Source organism: Dermacentor variabilis, chromosome 5 (genome assembly GCF_050947875.1).
Source record: "Dermacentor variabilis isolate Ectoservices chromosome 5, ASM5094787v1, whole genome shotgun sequence".
Taxonomy (NCBI): domain Eukaryota; kingdom Metazoa; phylum Arthropoda; class Arachnida; order Ixodida; family Ixodidae; genus Dermacentor; species Dermacentor variabilis.
Window position 1 is genome coordinate 518,875 of NC_134572.1, and position 19,223 is coordinate 538,097.

Genomic DNA, 19,223 nt, shown 5'->3' on the forward strand with positions numbered 1-19,223 from the left:
CACTGTCCATCCGTCTCGCGTGACGGTAGATGACATTCACTGGAGAAGTAGGATGGATCAAACAGGTTGTAGAGAAACACAGCGTGTTTCTGCCCATGGCCAAAGTCAAAATCAGTGGACCGTTCGGGGAGCTCGTGACCGAGGCTGCAGTTTCCAAATTCTTGTCGCTGCAGTACCCTTACATTTTCTTGAATCGGCCGGATCAGTTACTGCGGGACAAGGGGCTTAAACTGGGAGAGGGCGTAGTGCAGGCGTTGACGCGAGGCCAAGCTCGTAAAATCGCGTCGCTTTCGGCTGAAAATGCAAAAGCTGGTCCAGCGGAAGTAGCAAAAGAGGTAACTTCAGTAACCAAATCGGAGCTAGGCTCGAGGGACGAAAAAACGGTTGAGGAAGCCCTGCCAGCTGACCAGCTCAATGAGAGCGTATCACTAGGGTGTCAAAGTTCACGCCTGCAGGAAGCGCCAGCTGACGCAATCGCAAGCGATACAGGGTCGTTACTATCATCGGCCTCAAGTAACTTTGATCGGCTCTTACGTGTGGACAGAGGGTCACTGGTAGCCGAGCAAAAGAATGATGACAGCTTAGCTAAATTGCATCACACAGCTAAAGAGAGAGGAGGATTATATTATCGGCACTCGAGACCGAAAGGGCAAGATTCTAGATGAGTTAGTCGTACCTAAGTACAGGGAGGACCTTTTGAGTCTCTGTCATGGAAATGGGTGGTCGGGCCACCTAGGCATAAACAAATCGAAGGAAAGAATGCTTATGGACTACTACTGCCCTGGCTGTTTCACAGACGTAGAAAACTTCTGACTGGGCACGGCGGCTAGCTTCCACAACATGCGGCTGCTTCACAATCCGCTTCTCTTCTATACGAAGTTTCTTGGCCTTCTGATGCAACCGTATGACAACTGCCGGGATGTCATTGCGATCACCGCCTTTGCGCATGACCGCGACGCCCCACCACGACACGTGCATGAAAATCCGATATGGATGCCAACGGATTACCTGTATCATCGCATCACGTCAGCAAGCACTGAGCGCTTCCTGTGGGACCTGCAGTGGGCGTCACTGTGCCGAGATGCTGTAAAAGGACTTCCAGCAAATTTCCTTGCCACTGGGCACGGCGGCTTCCACAACATGCGGCTGCTTCACAATCCGCTTCTCTTCTTTACGCAGTTTCTTGGCCTTCTGATGCAACCGTATGACAACTGCCGGGATGTCATTGCGATCACCGCCTTTGCGCATGACCGCGACGCCCCACCACGACACGTGCATGAAAACCCGATATGGATGCCAACGGATTACCTGTATCATCGCATCACGTCAGCAAGCACTGAGCGCTTCCTGTGGGACCTGCAGGGGGCGTCACTGTGCCGAGATGCTACGCGAGAGCTTTAAGGGCGATAGCACAGCAAGTCCAGATCGTGGTATGCACAGTGCCGGAGGTGCAAGGAAGGAACGGAGAAATTGCCAAGGACGTTGTGGCTGTTAATCGTGAGATAAGAAAGCTAAGCCAGGAGAAAGGATTTGAAGTGGCAGACATAAACAGAGAAGTGCATAGAGCAGGCTTTGGCGGAGGCTTTACAAGAGATGGCATCCACTTTACTAGGAGGCTAGGAGCCGAGATCGGCTGGCGCCCGGCAGGTCGGGCAGTAGCTTTTTTAGGGGGTCCACTGCGCCTCAGGGCGTAGGGGCAGGTAGAAACAGTGTAGAAAGTGCAACAATAGAGGCTGACGCCAATAAAATGGCCACTAGGAGGTCCAGGAAGAAAACTACAAAGAAATTTAACACCAGGATCAGGTACAGTCGCCCAAATCTTTAACTGGTGTGCGGGAGCGGCGACTTTTCCGGGCGTTTTCCGGGCGTCAGCGCCGTATGACGCGGCGAGGCTGGAAACAGCCTAGTAGACGATGGGCCCAGCTGAGCGCGCTTTGTCCGCATGCGCTTAGCCTCAGACTGTTTCCAGCCTCGCCCCGTCAAACGGCGCTGACGCACGGAAAAGTCGCCGCTCCCGCACACCAGTTAAAGATTTGGGCGACTGTACATAAACATGCAAGGCGGTAGAAAGAGAGCGAGGTGGTTAGAAATAGAACAGCAGTTAAAGGACGAAGAAGTAGGTGTATACGCGCTATGCGAAACACATCTCAGGGATCTAGAAGACCCACCGTTTATAGAAGGCTACGTCTGGGAAGGGAGCAATAGAACAACAACGGAGAGGAAGGGAGGAGGAGTAGGTATGCTCATACACCAAGGAACAAATTGGCAAAGAATAAAGTTAACTTGCAAAGAACATGTCTGGGTATCAGGTACAATTGCCAGTAAAAAGGCATGGCTAGGAGTAGTTTATTTAGGGACAGGGGACAAATGCAGGCAAGAGAACAAAGACATAGTGAAGTGTCTCGATGACGATATAAAGCAGTTTGGAGAAGGTGCCGATATTTGTCTGTTGGGTGACATGAATGGCCACATCGAGGATCTGGATAGATACACAGATTGTAATGGCAAGTTGATGCTAGACTTCTGTGAGCGACACAACCTAGTTATAGTAAATAGAGAAACTAAGTGTGAGGGACAAATCACGTGGGATTCCCGTAACAGACAAACGACCATTGACTACTGCTTAATGTCGCAGGGGTTGTATAGCAAGCTCGCAATAATGGAAATAGACGAAGAGGGGAAGTACAGCCTCGGAAGTGATCATAAGCGTATTAGTCTACAGTTGGGAACCCTACTCAAAAGAGAAATGCAAGGAAATCAAAAAGAGTACGCAAAATTAAATGACGAACAAATAGCGCAAATAGCGGCTGGCATAGAGGAAACAATAGAGAAAAATCCCATGGAAAGGTGGGATTATAATCAGAACTACTCAATAGTACAAAAATAAAAGAAGTAAAAGGAGTAAACTGCTGGAGAGGAAAGAGGAAACCACGAAGTTGGTGGAATAAGGAAATAAGAAAGGCCATCGAACAACGACGGTGGGCATCTCGGGAACACAGAGAAGCAAAGAGGGCGCAGTTATCTGCAGAGTAAATAGGCCAAAAATGGGAATATTATCGACAAAAGAAACAACAAGTGCAGGTCCTCGTCCAGGCTAAAATAAAGCAGTCCGCTGATCGCTGGCTGGCTGAAGTTCGCGATGCCACTAAAGGGGGGTCAAGAAAATTCTGGAACCATATAAGCTGGCTGGGTAAAGCGAATCACAGAAAACAGGAACAGATTCACGATGCCGAAGGAAATTGTTTAGAGGGAGATGACGCCGTGAACTACATTGGTTCAGTTATAGCAGAGTCATTTAGGAAGGACGATAGGGTAATCGCCCCAAATGAGGGAGCAACACAGAATAGCATAATAGAAAGCAGCTTAGCACTGACCAATCTTAACTGGAAAAAGGCGGAAGCAAATGTTCCAAAATGCACGTCCGCGGGGATGGACGAAATTCCAATCAAGTTAATTAATGAATTTGGCCCAAGAAGCAAGGAAACGCTGATACAAGCATTGGAGGCAGTCATAACAAACAAGCAAATTCCGCACAGCTGGAAACAGTGTAAAATGAATTTGATTTATAAAGGGAAAAGTGATAAGAAGAACATAAAATCCTTCCGACCAATTACGATAACATCAGTTATATATAGGCTGGCGATGCAGGCGGTGAAATTAAAAATGCAGTTATGGGTAGAAAGTAATAGAATACTCGGAGAACTTCAGAACGGTTTCAGAAGTGGTAGGCGCTTAGATGATAGCCTGTTCGTGCTTACCCAGTGCATAGAAATAGCTAAGGTGGAAAATAGACTTCTGTATTTAGCCTTCCTGGACATAAGTGGTGCATACGACAATGTGAACAGGGAACTTCTGTGGAACATATTAAAAGCTGAAGGTATCGGTCATGAGGTAATTGATTTTCTACAGGAAATATATCGAGAAAATAATGTTGAAATAACATGGGAAGGAATTAGGAGTACGACAACTGTCGAGGTTCACAAAGGATTAAGCCAAGGTTGTCCTCTATCACCGCTGCTGTTCATGCTTTATATGACAAGCATAGAAAGAAGGTTACAACGAAGCAATCTAGGGTATAATCTTTCGTACAGATTAGGCGAAAAGGTTGTGGAACAACGACTACCGGGTTTAATGTATGCGGACGATATTGTACTGTTAGCAGATAGCCAGGAAGATTTGCAAACTCTGGTTAGTTACTGTGGAGACGAAGGAGACAGTTTAGGTTTCAGTTTTAGTGCAGCTAAGTCCGATGGGATGTTTTTCAACGATACAACTGATCAGGAACTTACAATACAAGGCCATGAAATACCCCGAGTGGCCGAATACAAATATCTCGGGGTATGGATAAACAAAGGGCAGATGTACACGGAAAAGCACGAACAGTCTCTCATAGCAAAAGGGTGAAGAGATGCCGGGATAATGAAACATAGGGCATTGTGGGGGTGCGACAGGTATGAGGTACTGAGAGGTATTTGGAAGGGAGTAATGGTGCCGGGGCTTACTTTCGGGAATGCGGTCCTGTGTTTAAGGGCAGAGGTTCAGTCGAGACTAGAAGTAAATCAGAGAGCTGTGGGAAGGTTAGCACTAGGTGCCCACGGGAAAACCACAAACGAAGCAGTACAGGGGGATATGGGCTGGGCATCGTTCGAAGCACGGGAAGCTCAGAGTAAAATCCTATATGAAAAACGTCTGAGGAAATTGGACGATAACGGGTGGGCAGCTAAGGTGTTTAAATACCTATACAGAAAGAGCGTTGACTCACAATGGCGGAAAAGAACTAGGAAGCTAACCAGTAAGTACGCCAGACACGAGGACGAAGAAAGACAGAGCATTAAAGGACAGGTTAAAAACGCGGAAGGTAAAAATTGGATAAATTCAATGGAAAAGAAGCATAGTGTGGAACTATATCGATACTGGAAACAGCAGATCGGGAAGGAAGCGTTTTATGATAACTCAAGAGGTAGTGCCCTACTCTTTGAAGCTAGATCAGGATGTCTTAGAACGCGGAGTTATAAAAAGAAATTTAACGAAGAAGAAAAGACATGTACTGTGTGTGGTAAATATGTAGAAACAATGGAACACCTCATACTAAAATGTGATGGTATCAAGCCCGATGTCGATCCGGCCACAGTCGCCCTTCCTGAGGCCCTAGGGTTCAGAGATAATTATAGTAATCTAAATAAATATGCGGTGGAAATTAGTAAAAGGCGATTGGAGGATTGGTGGCTCAAAAGCAGAGAGGTAACATAAGGTTAAAAGAGTAGGAAGACGTATTTAAAGAAAATCGAGAAATTCAATAACACACAACACAGACAAAAATAAAAATCTGAGCATGGTGGCAACTGCCATCACCCCGTTTCAAAGGGGACGCTCCTACCTTCCATCCATCCATCCAGCTATAGAAGGACTTCCAGCAAATTTCCTTGCCACTGGGCACGGCGGCTTCCACAACATGCGGCTGCTTCACAATCCGCTTCTCTTCTTTACGCAGGTGAGAAAGCATCATGATAAATGTTTTCGATCTAGTAGCCCATGTTTGCTGATGCTGCCGTGCCCATTGATGAGTTTTGTATCGCATGTGGTACTGTATTCACTCCGACTGTTGTTACTTGGAGGGGATATTGAGTCAAATTCTGGTCCTGACTTATCACAAATTGCGAATCAACTGAAATTGATGGCGTCCGACATCAAAGAAATCAAAGACATTTTTTTATTTTACCCAGCATGGATTCAGAAAAGGCTTATCTTGTGAAACTCAGTTGCTTGAATTTACAACAGAATTACATTCCAGCATGAACAACAAACAGCAGACTGACTGTGTATTCTTAGATTTTTCCAAAGCATTTGATCGTGTCGCTCATTGTCGCCTCATCTCAAAAATATCCGCGCTCGGGCTGGATTCATCAACTTTATCTTGGCTCCGAAACTTTCTCTCCTTGCGGCAATAGTTCACTGTTGTTAATAACCACTCATCGCTTACTTCTGACGTTACATCTGGCGTACCGCAAGGCAGTGTCCTTGGTCCTATTCTTTTCTTAATTTTCATTAATGACCTTCCACAAAACATATCATCGCAGATAAGGCTTTTCGCCGACGATTGCATTTTATACCGTACCATAAAAACATGTGATGACCATTTAGTATTGCAGAACAACCTTAACCTTGTCAGTTTCTGGTGCAGTACGTGGCAGATGACCCTGAACTCAGACAAATGTAAAGTTATGTCCTTCTCGCGAAAACATTCACACTCTCACTTTTCTTACGTCCTAAATAAGACCGCCGTACCTCCGACATTGTCCTACAAGTACCTTGGCATTGAACTTACAACTCATCTTTCCTCGAGTACACACATAACAGCTATCTGCGCAAGAGCTTCGAAAACTCTGGGTTATCTTCGACGGAACTTGCGTAAATCCCCTGCTACAGTTCGTAAATTAGCATATCAGACTTTTGTTCGCCCACAGTTAGAATTTGCGTCATCAGTATGGTCACCACATCAAAATTATTTAGTTGATATGCTAGAAAAAATTCAGAACAGGGCATCGCGCTTCATCACAAGTAAGTACGATAGAACTTGCAGCGTGACCAAGATTAAAGCAGATATTTCGCTCCAGCCACTTGAAACTTGTCGCACGATAAGTCTTCTTTGCCTTTTCCATAGATACGTCCATGGTAATCGACCTCATGTGTTGCCGCTTGAAGTACCAGCGCGCACGTCACGTCGCCTTAACAATACCCATAGTTTCATGCGCATATTCGGCAATACACTGTCATTTAACGTATCAGCGCTGCCACGTGTCATAACCGTATGGAACAGCCTTCCTGATAACATTGCGAGCATAACAGATCGTGACGCTTTTCGCGAGGAATTGCAAAGTTTCCTGTAGAAACATTGTATAAGGATGTTATTGACCTGCTTTCCTTCCCTGTTTCTCACACTTGTATTTTTGTATTACTGTGTTTACGCTCTGTAAAGCTTAGCCTAGACAAACATTTATTGAACTTCGCTTTACTTATCTTGTGAATGCCTGTATTGATATTTATATTGTTTAATCCTGTACTGCTTTACTTATCTTGTGAAAGCCTGTACTGATGTTTATATTGTTTACTCCTGTTGAAACACTTACTTTGTGTCCCCCCTTACCCAATGCCCTTAAATGGGCCTGTAAGGTATTTTAAATAAATAAATAAGATTATCCGCTATTGATGTTGAATTGGACGCTCTGGCTGTCTTGGAAAAGAAAGTTTCTTCATGCCAGAATCAAATTGCACACATGAGTAACACAGTTCAGTCACTTGAGGCGCGAATTGACGATTTAGAGAACCATAGCAGACGATCCAATTTAATCATTTATAGTCTTCCGGAATCTGAGAAAGAGGATACCGAATCACTTGAAAAGGCCGTCAATGAAGGCATATTAAAGAAAATTCTTGAAATTAATGACATTGATATAGAGCGCATTCACAGGTTGGGCCGACCAAACACTAGAAAGTTAAGGCCAGTGATTCTCAAGTTAACAGACTCGCGTAATAAAGTAAAAATTCTAAAGAAAGGTTATAAACTAAACAATACTGAATGTTCTATTGGTGAAGATTTCTCGCTTAGGGTACGTGAAGTCAGAAGAAAGTTATGGGCAAGTGCAAAAACAAACCGTGAAAAGCATGATAAGGTTTCTTTGGCTTTTGATAAACTGTATATCAATAACGTGGCCTATGTGTGGGATGAGAACAAAAATGATAAAGTACTTCTGCAAAAAAACGAAAACAACAAACCAAATCGCCCTTTGACGCGCAGTTTCATGCAAATGCAGCACAAAACTTGAGCAGTAGTATCCAAAGCAGCACTTCATCACACTTCTACAATGAAACCGTTAGTCATGTTACTCGTGCTAAGCCAAAGAAAAAATACCTGAGACTTTTAAATATTAATGCCCGGAGCATTATTAATAAGAAAGATATCCTGGAATTAAAGTTAATTGAACATTACTCACACATTTCAGTCCTTACTGAAACTTGGTTGCACAGCGACATAGCAGACGACTTAGTCTTTCCTTCTTCTTATAAAGTTTTTCGAAGAGACAGAGAAACGAGGGGCCAGGGCGTAGCAATCCTTGTTAAATCTTCAATCGAGGCAGTGGTACTCGACTGCTTCCGCGACCTTGAGTGTTTATGCTTAAGTATATCTTGCTGGGGTCATAGCTTCATCCTGATAACATGCTACAGGCCTCCTGATTGTACTCCTGTTTACCTAATTAAATTGCGAGAGTGTATGTACTTCTGTCGCAATAAGAAAGTTTTTTTTGCTGGGTGATGTTAATTTGCCCAGCGTCGACTGGGAGCGACTGCAAGGAACTAGCAAATTCAACAAAAATATGAATACTGTCTTTGATATTATGCTCACTCATGACCTGGTTCAAATTGTCAAACAAACCACTCGCATCCAGGGTTCATCTTGCTCGATATTAGATTTGGCCTTTATCAACGGTGATTTTACTGAACACACTGTCATAGTTGAAGAAGGTTTATCAGACCACTGTCTTGTATATATGTCAATTCCCCTAGTGAAATTTGCTTCTCATAAAACTAGTAGCATACGCTATTTTAGAGATTACGACTGAGCTAATGATGCTTCTGTGATTGCACATATGGAAAATTGCCTGATTGATTTTGCTGAAGAGCATCATAATGTATCTTTGCTATGGAAAAAGTTTGCTGATATGTGCAATTATTGTTTGAATACGTTCGTGCCAAGCAAGCGAAAGAAAGTGCATAAACGTACACCCTGGGTAACGCGAAAAATTATTCATTTGAAACGGAAACTAAAACGGGCTAAAAGGTCTACTCCAAATCCTATTATCATTAATGGTATCAGAAACGATCTCACACGTGCAATTCACGAGCCTAAGGACTTCTTTTTCACAACAACTTTGCCCAACTTTATGAATAATGAACCAAGAAAATTTTGGGATTACTTGAGCGATGCTGACAGGCACGTGACGCAGGTTTCGGTTGATGGCATCTCTATTACAGATCCACAAGTCATCGCTGAGTATTTTAATATTTATATTACTGGAGTGTTTTCAAAGGCAAATACAACCGTGAATTTGCTTCACGGGGCATTTTCAGCATCCCAGGTTGATTTTATTTCATATCACGGTGTAGTCGCAATGCTGTCAAATCTGAAAACAAAATCGACTTGCGGTCCTGATGGTTTGCCCAATATTTTTCTTCGTCGTTATGCCGAAACTATCGCTAAATTTCTTGTGACCTTGTTTCGATGTTCACTATTAAGTGCGAGGCTACCTGATGAATGGAAGACAGCTCAAGTTATACCCGTCTCTAAAAAAGGTGACCGTTTGTTATTAGAAAATTATCGTCCAATATCCTTAACATCTTCTTGTTGTAAATTGTTGGAACACGTTGTAGCAAAACGCATCACTCAATTCCTTGAGGAAAACTCTATACTCTCAAGCTTTCAACACGGATTTAGAAGAAATTTCTCTACTGCAACACAATTGGTCACGGTAGTACATTCATTTGCAGCATGCATAGATAATTGTGGACGAATTGACGCGATATTCTTAGATTTTAGTAAAGCATTTGACAGAGTTATCATGATAAATTGCTCAATAAACTCGTAAATATTAACCTTCCCGACATTTTGGTCTCTTGGGTTTCCGATTACTTACATAACCGAACGTAGTTTGTTTCAATTGACGGTTTTGATTCCTGCAGTCTTCCTGTAACATCAGGTGTGCCTCAAGGAAGTGTTCTGGGACCCTTGCTGTTTCTTTTATATATAAATGACATTGTCTCCGTAATTACTACTGGAACTCAAATTAGGTTATTTGCAGATGATGTCTTATTTCGTGAAATCAGAGGTGTACATGATCAGGTTGAGTTGAATTCTAATCTCATTACTGTATCTAAGTGGTGCACAGATTTTGGCATGACTGTTAACACCGATAAAACTGTTTATCTTTGTGTAACGCTTAAGAAAACTCCTCTAAAATATATTTATAACCTGCACATCTCATCCTTTGAAACAGGTTACCAGTTACAAGTACCTAGGAGTGACAATCACTAACAACATATCTTGGAATCTGCACATTGATAACATTTGCTCTTCAGCTTTCCGCAAACTTTGTTACTTAAGACATAAACTTCGTAATTCTCCTCCTAATGTCAAACTTCTTAGTTATTTCACGTTCATTCTACCTAAGCTTGAATATTCCTCTATTGTTTAGGATTGAATGAATGTGTGTTGTTTAGTGGCGCAAGGGCCAGGTGTGGCCAAAGAGCGCCATGACTTATAATGTTGGGTTAAGCGCTGATTTGTGAGTGGCGATGGTGGGATGTAGCATGGCTGTAAAGTGGCCTAAAATCAATCCGTATCATAGAAGCGTAAAATGATATATGGAATACAATTATTACAGTGATACATGTAGTTGTCTATGGAGATAGTATGCATGATAAATGAACATGGTGCTAAAATGCAAGAACATGGAAATAGCACCTGTGCCTCCGGGAGGCCTTTGAGCCCAAAGGCTGGGAGGCAGGTGCTTTCTCTTAATGCAGTTACCGCAGCCGAGACCTCAGGTAAGAGGCCGTGCTACGGACTTCCTGGTGATATAACATGAAAATTTTGCACATCTTTTAAAAATTTTAACAAGGATTGATATTTAAAGAGCGGTTCTATGCCTATGATCATAAGAGGATGAAGTGGAATTTGTTGCCGGTGTGGTAATGGAAAATGCTTTTTCCTATTTGCGTCTAATTCAGTACATTGCAGCAGGATGTGAAGCACGGTAAGTGGCTCACCACATTTATCACACATGGGTGGATCGCCACCGGACAAGAGGTATGTGTGTGTGCTGTATGTGTGTCCTATCCTGAGTCTGCAAAGTGTCACTTCTGTATGGCGATTCTTTGATACCGGCGGCCAGTTACCAAGATACGGCTTTATAACATGTAGTTTATTTTCTGTTTGTTTGTCCCACAAGCGCTGCCAGAAAGCCCTTAACTTTTTTCTTATTGAGGGCTTGAGGTCCATTACAGGGACAGTCGTGGAAGAGTTGGAAGCGTTCGCGTGGACGGATGTGGCTAGCTGATCAGCCACCACGTTTCCCTCTATCTCTCGGTGCCCCGGCACCCAGCATACCACGATTTGCTGCTTGGACGCATAGGTGGTTAGTAATGCTGAGTAAAGAGCTACAATGATAGGGTTTTGATATTTTTTGACAGTTTTCAAAGCGTTTACGACGCTCAATGAATCTGTGTATATAACTGCTTTTGGGATATTATTTTCTTTAATGTGTTTAACGGCGGCCAATATCGCGTAGGCCTCTGCTGTGAAAATACTTGTACTAGGATGCAGAACACCGTAATCAGAAAAGGATGGGCCGACGGCTGCGTAAGACACGCCAGAATAACACTTCGATGCGTCAGTAAAAAATTCAGGAGAGGAATGTTTGTGCTGTAATTCGAGGAAGTGCATTCGGATATGCGCGACAGGCGCGCGCTTTGTAACAGCTACGAAAGATGTATCACAGTGTATAGGTTGCCACTGCCAGGGCGGCGGCCGTATAACAGGGGGCATAACGTGGTATTCAAGCAGTGGAACCCTTGTTTCTGCAGCTATGTCTCTAACACGCAGTGAGAAAGGCTTTGCCACTGTGGGCCGGTTGCGGAAAAGTTGAGAACTGAACAAATCATTCATAGTGGAATACGCGGGGTTGTCACTGTTTGCGTTCACTCTCAGAAAATACATGAACGACGAATATGTTCTCTGCAGATGAAGTGACCACTCATCCGATTCAACGTAAAGGCTTTCCACTGGGCTTGTTCTAAAGGCCCCTGTTGATAGGCGAATTCCTAAGTGGTGTACAGGGTCTAGCATCTTCAGAGAAGTTGGAGTAGCCGACTGGTAAACTATGGCTCCATAGTCTAGTCGTGTGCGTATGAGGCTTTTATATAGGTTCATGAGACATTTTCTATCACTGCCCCAGGTTGTGCGTGACAGCACCTTTAAGATATTCATTGTTTTCATACATTTGTTTTTAAGATACTTTATGTGCTGTATAAAGGTTAATTTCGCGTCTAAGATTATGCCTAAGAATTTATGTTCCCTGCTTACGGGCAGACGCTCACCATGCAACACAATTTCAGGATCAGGGTGCAGGCCTCTTTTTCTAGAGAAAACGACACATGTGCTTTTTTGTGGGTTCAGTCTGAACCCGTTCTCATCAGCCCATTTGGAGACATTGTTAAGACCAAGCTGGACCTGTCGCTCACAGATTGCGAGAGAACTTGATTGAAATCCTATCTGCACATCATCAACATATGTTGAATAGAAGATGTTACGTGGTATGTGTAGACGAAGAGAATTCATTTTTACTATAAAGAGCGTGCAGCTGAGCACCCCGCCCTGCGGCACTCCAGTTTCCTGTACAAATTTCCGTGACAGAACGTTGCCCACTCGAACACGGAATGTGCGATTAGACAGATAACTTTCGATAATATTGAACATATTTCCGTGTATACCTAACTGTGAGAGGTCTCTCAGTATCCCAAACCGCCACGTAGTGTCATATGTTTTCTCCTTATCTAGGAATACTGATACGAAAAACTGCTTATGAACAAAAGCTTCACGGATACGTGCCTCGATACGTATGAGATGGTCATTGGTGGATCGACCCTCCCGAAACCCACACTGGTATGGGTCGAGTAACTTGTTTGATTCGAGGAAGTGTAGTAGGCGACAGTTAATCATTTTTTCGAAAACTTTGCAGAGGCAACTTGTTAATGCTATTGGTCTGTAACTTGATACAGAGGAAGGATCCTTTCCGTGTTTTAGAATTGGAATTACAGTAGCCTCCTTCCAAACAGAGGGGATTTCGCCCGAAAACCATATACCATTGTAAAGGTAAAGGAGGGTTTTTTGTGTTTCGGAGGGTAGTTGTTTCAACATCTCATATATTACGCGGTCTGAGCCTGGGGCGGATGTATTACAATCATTCAGTGCTGCCTGCAGTTCTGCTATGGAGAATGGTTCGTTATACGCCACACTTTTATCACATTTTCTTTGTAACTTTTGCTGTTCTATTCGCGTTTTGTACTTTAGGAAGGTTTCGGAGTAGTGCGAGGAGCTTGATATGTATTCAAAATGTGCACCAAGAGAGTTGGCTTGATCTTCCAGGCTTTCTCCGTGGCTATTTACTAAAGGCAGGGAATATGTTTGTTGCCCATTGACTTTTTTCACTCTATTCCATACTTTGCTGTCGTCTGTGTACGAGTTGATGCTTGCTATATACTTCGCCCAACTCTCTCGTCTTGCTTGTCGGCGCGTTCTCCTCGCCTGGGATTTGATATGTTTAAAGTTTTCCAGGTTTTCTGCTGTTGGAGAATCGCGAAGTATCGCCCACGCTTTATTCTGGTCCCTCCGTGCTTGCCTGCATGCATCGTTCCACCAGGGAACACGCCGTTTGGAACCCATGCCGCTCGCTTGAGTAATACATTTGCATGCGGCATCAAGTATAAAAGCTGTAAAATATGCAACAGCTTCATCTAAGGTTATAGCGGACATCTCAGACCAGGTCATATGTGTAAGAGTGCGGTACTGCTCCCAATCGGCTGAGTCAACCTTCCACCGCGGTACCTGCGGGGGAAGTTGAGCTTGTTTCGGCGTAGTTAGGATTATTGGGAAGTGGTCACTCCCATACGGGTTGTTAAGCACATGCCATTTAAAATAGGGTAAAAGTGTCGGCGATAAAATGCTAAGATCTATGGCAGAAAATGACTTGTTAGCCAGGTTAAAATACGTAGGCTCCTTTGTATTCAAGAGGCATGCTCCAGAAGAGAAAAGCATCTGTTCAATGACGCGCCCTCGCGCATCACAGCGTGGATCGCCCCACAAACTACTGTGTGCATTAAAATCACCGAGAATCATATAGGGTTCTGGGAGCTCGTCTATTAATGATTCTAAATCGCGTCTGTGAAGCTGATAATGTGGTGGTATGTACAAAGAGCAGATGGTAATGAGTTTATTTAAAAGTATGGCTCGAACGGCCACGGCCTCAAGGGCCGTTTGGAGCTTTAAAAGCTGACACGCTACACTTCTGTCAGCAATAATGGCTACACCGCCAGATGATGCGACAGCATCCTCGCGGTCTTTGCGAAATGTAACATACTTTCGGAGAAAGTTTGTGTGTATAGATTTTAAATGTGTTTCCTGTAAACACAGCACTTTTGGATTGTGTTTGTGGATGAGTTCTTGTACATCATCAAGGTTTCTAAGGAGACCTCTGACGTTCCATTGAATTATCTGTGTATCCATGTTGATAGTAAATAGGTGCTGTGTGTACAGAAACAGAAGTAGTGATTGTGGAGATTTCAGAGATTAAATTACAGAGCCCTTTCGAGGCCCTGTAATCGGGGTTTTGCCCTTTCTGGAGCGTTCGAGGGAGCCTCGCCGCTCCTTAGGCGTTTGGTGCGCCTTCAGGACAGGTGTAGTGTCCATTGCCTCTAGTGAGGCTCCGGACACGTGCTCTTGCGAGCAAGAGGTTACCAGAGAGAGGCCCGCCTTGGAGGGCAAGACCCCTGCGCCCACCAGCCCGGAGGTCGATGGGGCTCCCTGAGGGATTTGGCTGCGCCGGCTGTTGCCAGCGCTGGAAGGGGCCGGGGAGGCCGGGGCAGCCTCGGCTGCGCCAACCTTCGGGGTCGATGATCCCTCATTCTGGGTTGACGGAGCAGCGCTAGCTGCAACCGCCGCGGGGGCAGATGGAATAGCTGCCGACTCACTGCTTGTGGGTCGGACAGCCGCCGGAGACCGTTGTGGCGCTGCCCCCTGACGCGCCGCATCGGCAAAGGTGTGCTTTGGCAGGAAGGATACCCGCCTGCGTGCCTCTTTGAAACTTACGTTTTCCTTGACTTTAATTGTAACAATTTCCTTTTCTTTTTTCCAGGATGGGCACGACCGTGAGTACGCGGCGTGCTCGCCTTCACAGTTTACGCAGTGGAGAGAGTTTTCACAAGATTCAGAAGCGTGCTCGTGAGCACTGCATTTCGCGCAGGTTTGGCGGCCTCGGCAGCTCTGTGAACTGTGACCGAAACGCTGGCATTTGAAGCAACGCAGGGGATTAGGGATGTATGGCCGAACACGGAGCTTGATATACCCGGCCTCAATTGACTCGGGTAGGATGCTTGTTCCAAAAGTAAGTATCAGGTGTTTCGTCTGTATTTCTTTGTTGTCACGCCTCATCTTAATTCGTTTAACGTTGATGACGTTCTGCTCACTGAAGCCCTCCAAGAGCTCAGCCTCAGTCAGCTCCAAGAGATCATCATCGGAGACTACGCCACGGGTGGTATTCATAGTACGATGCGGAGTTACTGTCACTTTGGCGTCACCAAATGAAACTAGATTGGGTAGGTTTTCATATTGCTTCAGGTTGCGGAGCTCCAAAAGGAGATCACCGCTTGTCATTCTGGATGCTTTGTAACCTGTACCAAGAACTTGGGTCAGAGACTTGGACACGAGGAATGGTGATATTGTTCGTACGGGTTTGTTTGGTGTTTCGGAGTGGACAACGTGGAAGCGAGGAAAAGTTTCTTTTTGTCGAGCGAAAAATTCTAAAACATCATCGGTGCGCCCCCTCTTCAGGGAGCGATCAAGTAGTGGAGGAAAGGAAGTAGCCATAGGAGATTGTAATTTCGGCAGTAACGCCAGCCACCCACCGTGGAGTCCTACAAGGGGACGCTGCAGTACACGCGAAACACGGCCTGCAAACGCCAGCTGTACGTTACCACTATAACCAAATATGAAGTAACCTAGGTTGGCTATTCACACAAGGTTAACCCTTGCTGCCTGGAAAAATTGGAAGTAAAGAGAAGCGAGGAGAAGACAGGAAAGATGGAAAGTGAGAGAAAGACGAAGGTTGGAGGGAGAACGAGAGACAGGAAAAGGCAACTACCGATTTCCCCCGAATGGGTCAGTCCGGGGGTGCCGTCTACGTGAAGCAGAGGCCAAAGAGGTGTGTTGCCTCCGCCGGGGGGCCTTAAAGGTCCGAACACCCGGCATCGGCTCAACCCCCAGGTGGAAGCGAGGAAAAGTTTCTTTTTGTCGAGCGAAAAATTCTAAAACATCATCGGTGCGCCCCCTCTTCAGGGAGCGATCAAGTAGTGGAGGAAAGGAAGTAGCCATAGGAGATTGTAATTTCGGCAGTAACGCCAGCCACCCACCGTGGAGTCCTACAAGGGGACGCTGCAGTACACGCGAAACACGGCCTGCAAACGCCAGCTGTACGTTACCACTATAACCAAATATGAAGTAACCTAGGTTGGCTATTCACACAAGGTTAACCCTTGCTGCCTGGAAAAATTGGAAGTAAAGAGAAGCGAGGAGAAGACAGGAAAGATGGAAAGTGAGAGAAAGACGAAGGTTGGAGGGAGAACGAGAGACAGGAAAAGGCAACTACCGATTTCCCCCGAATGGGTCAGTCCGGGGGTGCCGTCTACGTGAAGCAGAGGCCAAAGAGGTGTGTTGCCTCCGCCGGGGGGCCTTAAAGGTCCGAACACCCGGCATCGGCTCAACCCCCAGGTGGAAGCGAGGAAAAGTTTCTTTTTGTCGAGCGAAAAATTCTAAAACATCATCGGTGCGCCCCCTCTTCAGGGAGCGATCAAGTAGTGGAGGAAAGGAAGTAGCCATAGGAGATTGTAATTTCGGCAGTAACGCCAGCCACCCACCGTGGAGTCCTACAAGGGGACGCTGCAGTACACGCGAAACACGGCCTGCAAACGCCAGCTGTACGTTACCACTATAACCAAATATGAAGTAACCTAGGTTGGCTATTCACACAAGGTTAACCCTTGCTGCCTGGAAAAATTGGAAGTAAAGAGAAGCGAGGAGAAGACAGGAAAGATGGAAAGTGAGAGAAAGACGAAGGTTGGAGGGAGAACGAGAGACAGGAAAAGGCAACTACCGATTTCCCCCGAATGGGTCAGTCCGGGGGTGCCGTCTACGTGAAGCAGAGGCCAAAGAGGTGTGTTGCCTCCGCCGGGGGGCCTTAAAGGTCCGAACACCCGGCATCAGCTCAACCCCCAGGATCCCCCTTTCCCCGGACACGGCTAAGCCGCGCACGGTTAGACGCGGGAGGGTCCAACCCTCGTGTGCTCGGGTACGTGGTGTCGCAACACACCAAACGCCTGCTGACGCAGACGCCCCTGCGGGGATTGTTTAGGATTCTTATACTAAGCTTAACATTAAGAAGTTAGAAAGGATTCAGCGAAAAGCTGTCAGGTTTATCTATTCCAAATTCAGGTATACTGATTCTCCTTCTGAGCTCATGAAAGCTAACAACATAGAGCTACTTGAATTGAGAAGAAAAAAAATGTTTGAATTTCTTAAACTTACTTCTTAACGGTAAAATGGCTATTGATCAGACGCAGTTTCTTTCCCCTTTGGCCACAAGACCTACGCGACATTACGAAACACACTTTCTAACCACTTACTTCGCAAGAACACACATTTATAAGTTTTCCTTTTTTCCGCGTTCTGTGCCCGACTGAAATAGCCTAACAGAACCTTATGACGCACTATATGACTAGATGTTTGTCTTTTTGTGTTTTTTCCTCTGGTACTACCATGCTTCTTTTCTTGTTGTTGTTCTCCTTTTGTGTAAAACAGATACTCTGCAAATTGTATTGCCCGTCCTGCTTAGACCAGATTGGTCTGCAGTATGTATTAAATAAATAAATAAATAAATAAATAAATGAATAAATAAATAAATAAATAAATAAATAAATAAATAAATAAATAATATCATGCGACGCCTACCAGCGCTCGGGTAAACCAGGAGAAACCTGGAAAGCTCCACTAAAGGTAGCGCCCTTAATTTCAGAACCTTTCAGAGGACTTGCGATAGACATGGTAAGGCCTCTACAAAAGACAAAGTAAGGTTACAGGTACTTATTTACCATGCAGTGTCCGGCTACAAAGTTTCCGGAAGCAATCCCTCTGGAAGTGCTCAGCTCCACCAAAGTAGTAGACGCGCTTTTGTCAGTATTCGCACGAGTTGGGTTTCCAGCCGAAATTCGGGCGGATCAAGGGTCAGTATTCACCAGCTCGCCGACTTCCACATTCTTACAAAAGTGTGGGGTTAACTTGACACACAGTTCCCTCTATCACTCTTAGTCAAATAGTGTAGAGAGATGGCATTCAATGCTTAAGCGAGTTTTGCGGGCGCTCTGTTACGAGCACAAGGAGGACTGGGAGAACTGTCTTCCAGCCACTTTGTTTGATTTGCGAACGGTTCCTCATGAGGCTACGCAGTTCTCGCCAGCAGAACTAGTGTATATGGGAGGACACTCCGTTCTCCACCGAGAATGTTAAGAGAGATGTGGGAGAAAAGAGGAGAGAGTCCAACAGTGGTAGAATACGTGCTAAATGTGCTGGATCGGCTAAGTGGAACCCAATAACTAGTCGAAAAGAACATGGGAGTAGCTTAAAAGAACGCCAAGTTCTTTTACTTCAAGAATGCAAGGCTTCGTACGTTTAACGCCGGAGACCAGGTAATGATCCTCAAACCTTCAAGAAAGAACAAGCTTGAAGTTCACTGGTACGGACCCGTTAAAATGTTGCACAAGCTTTCCTATACTAACTATGCTCTGAAAGTGCCCGGTCGCGGGAAGGAGGTGAGTATACACCACTGCAGTTGATGAAACCGTACGTAGAGTGGGGTAGAGTCGTTAACTGTACCATCAATGAGCAGGATGACACTAGTACCGAGTTTAATGAGTATAAGGCGACCTCCAACTCTGAAATCAGCCTGGAAGAAGTCGTAAAACAGTCGCTAAGCTCGCAAGCTCTTAGACTCGAGTAGCTATAGATGAGCTAAAAGGGATGTTAGGGGAATATCTCGACAGATTCAGCGATCGGCCAGGCAGAACCGAACTAATAACGCATGAAATAGAGCTGACGTCAACCGAACCCGTAAGATCAAAGCCTTACGACAGAGAGAAATTATGGAGGCAGAGATACAGCGCATACTAGAGTTAGGAGTTATTGAGCCCGCTGAGAGTGACTACACGTCACCGCTAGTACTTGTAGGAACCCCTAATAAGGACCCTCGTCCGTTAAATGCCATCACTAGGGATCAACTGCGCCCGATACCCAACATTGAGGAACGAATCGAAAGGGTTAGCGCTGCTAAATACATTTGAACTATAGA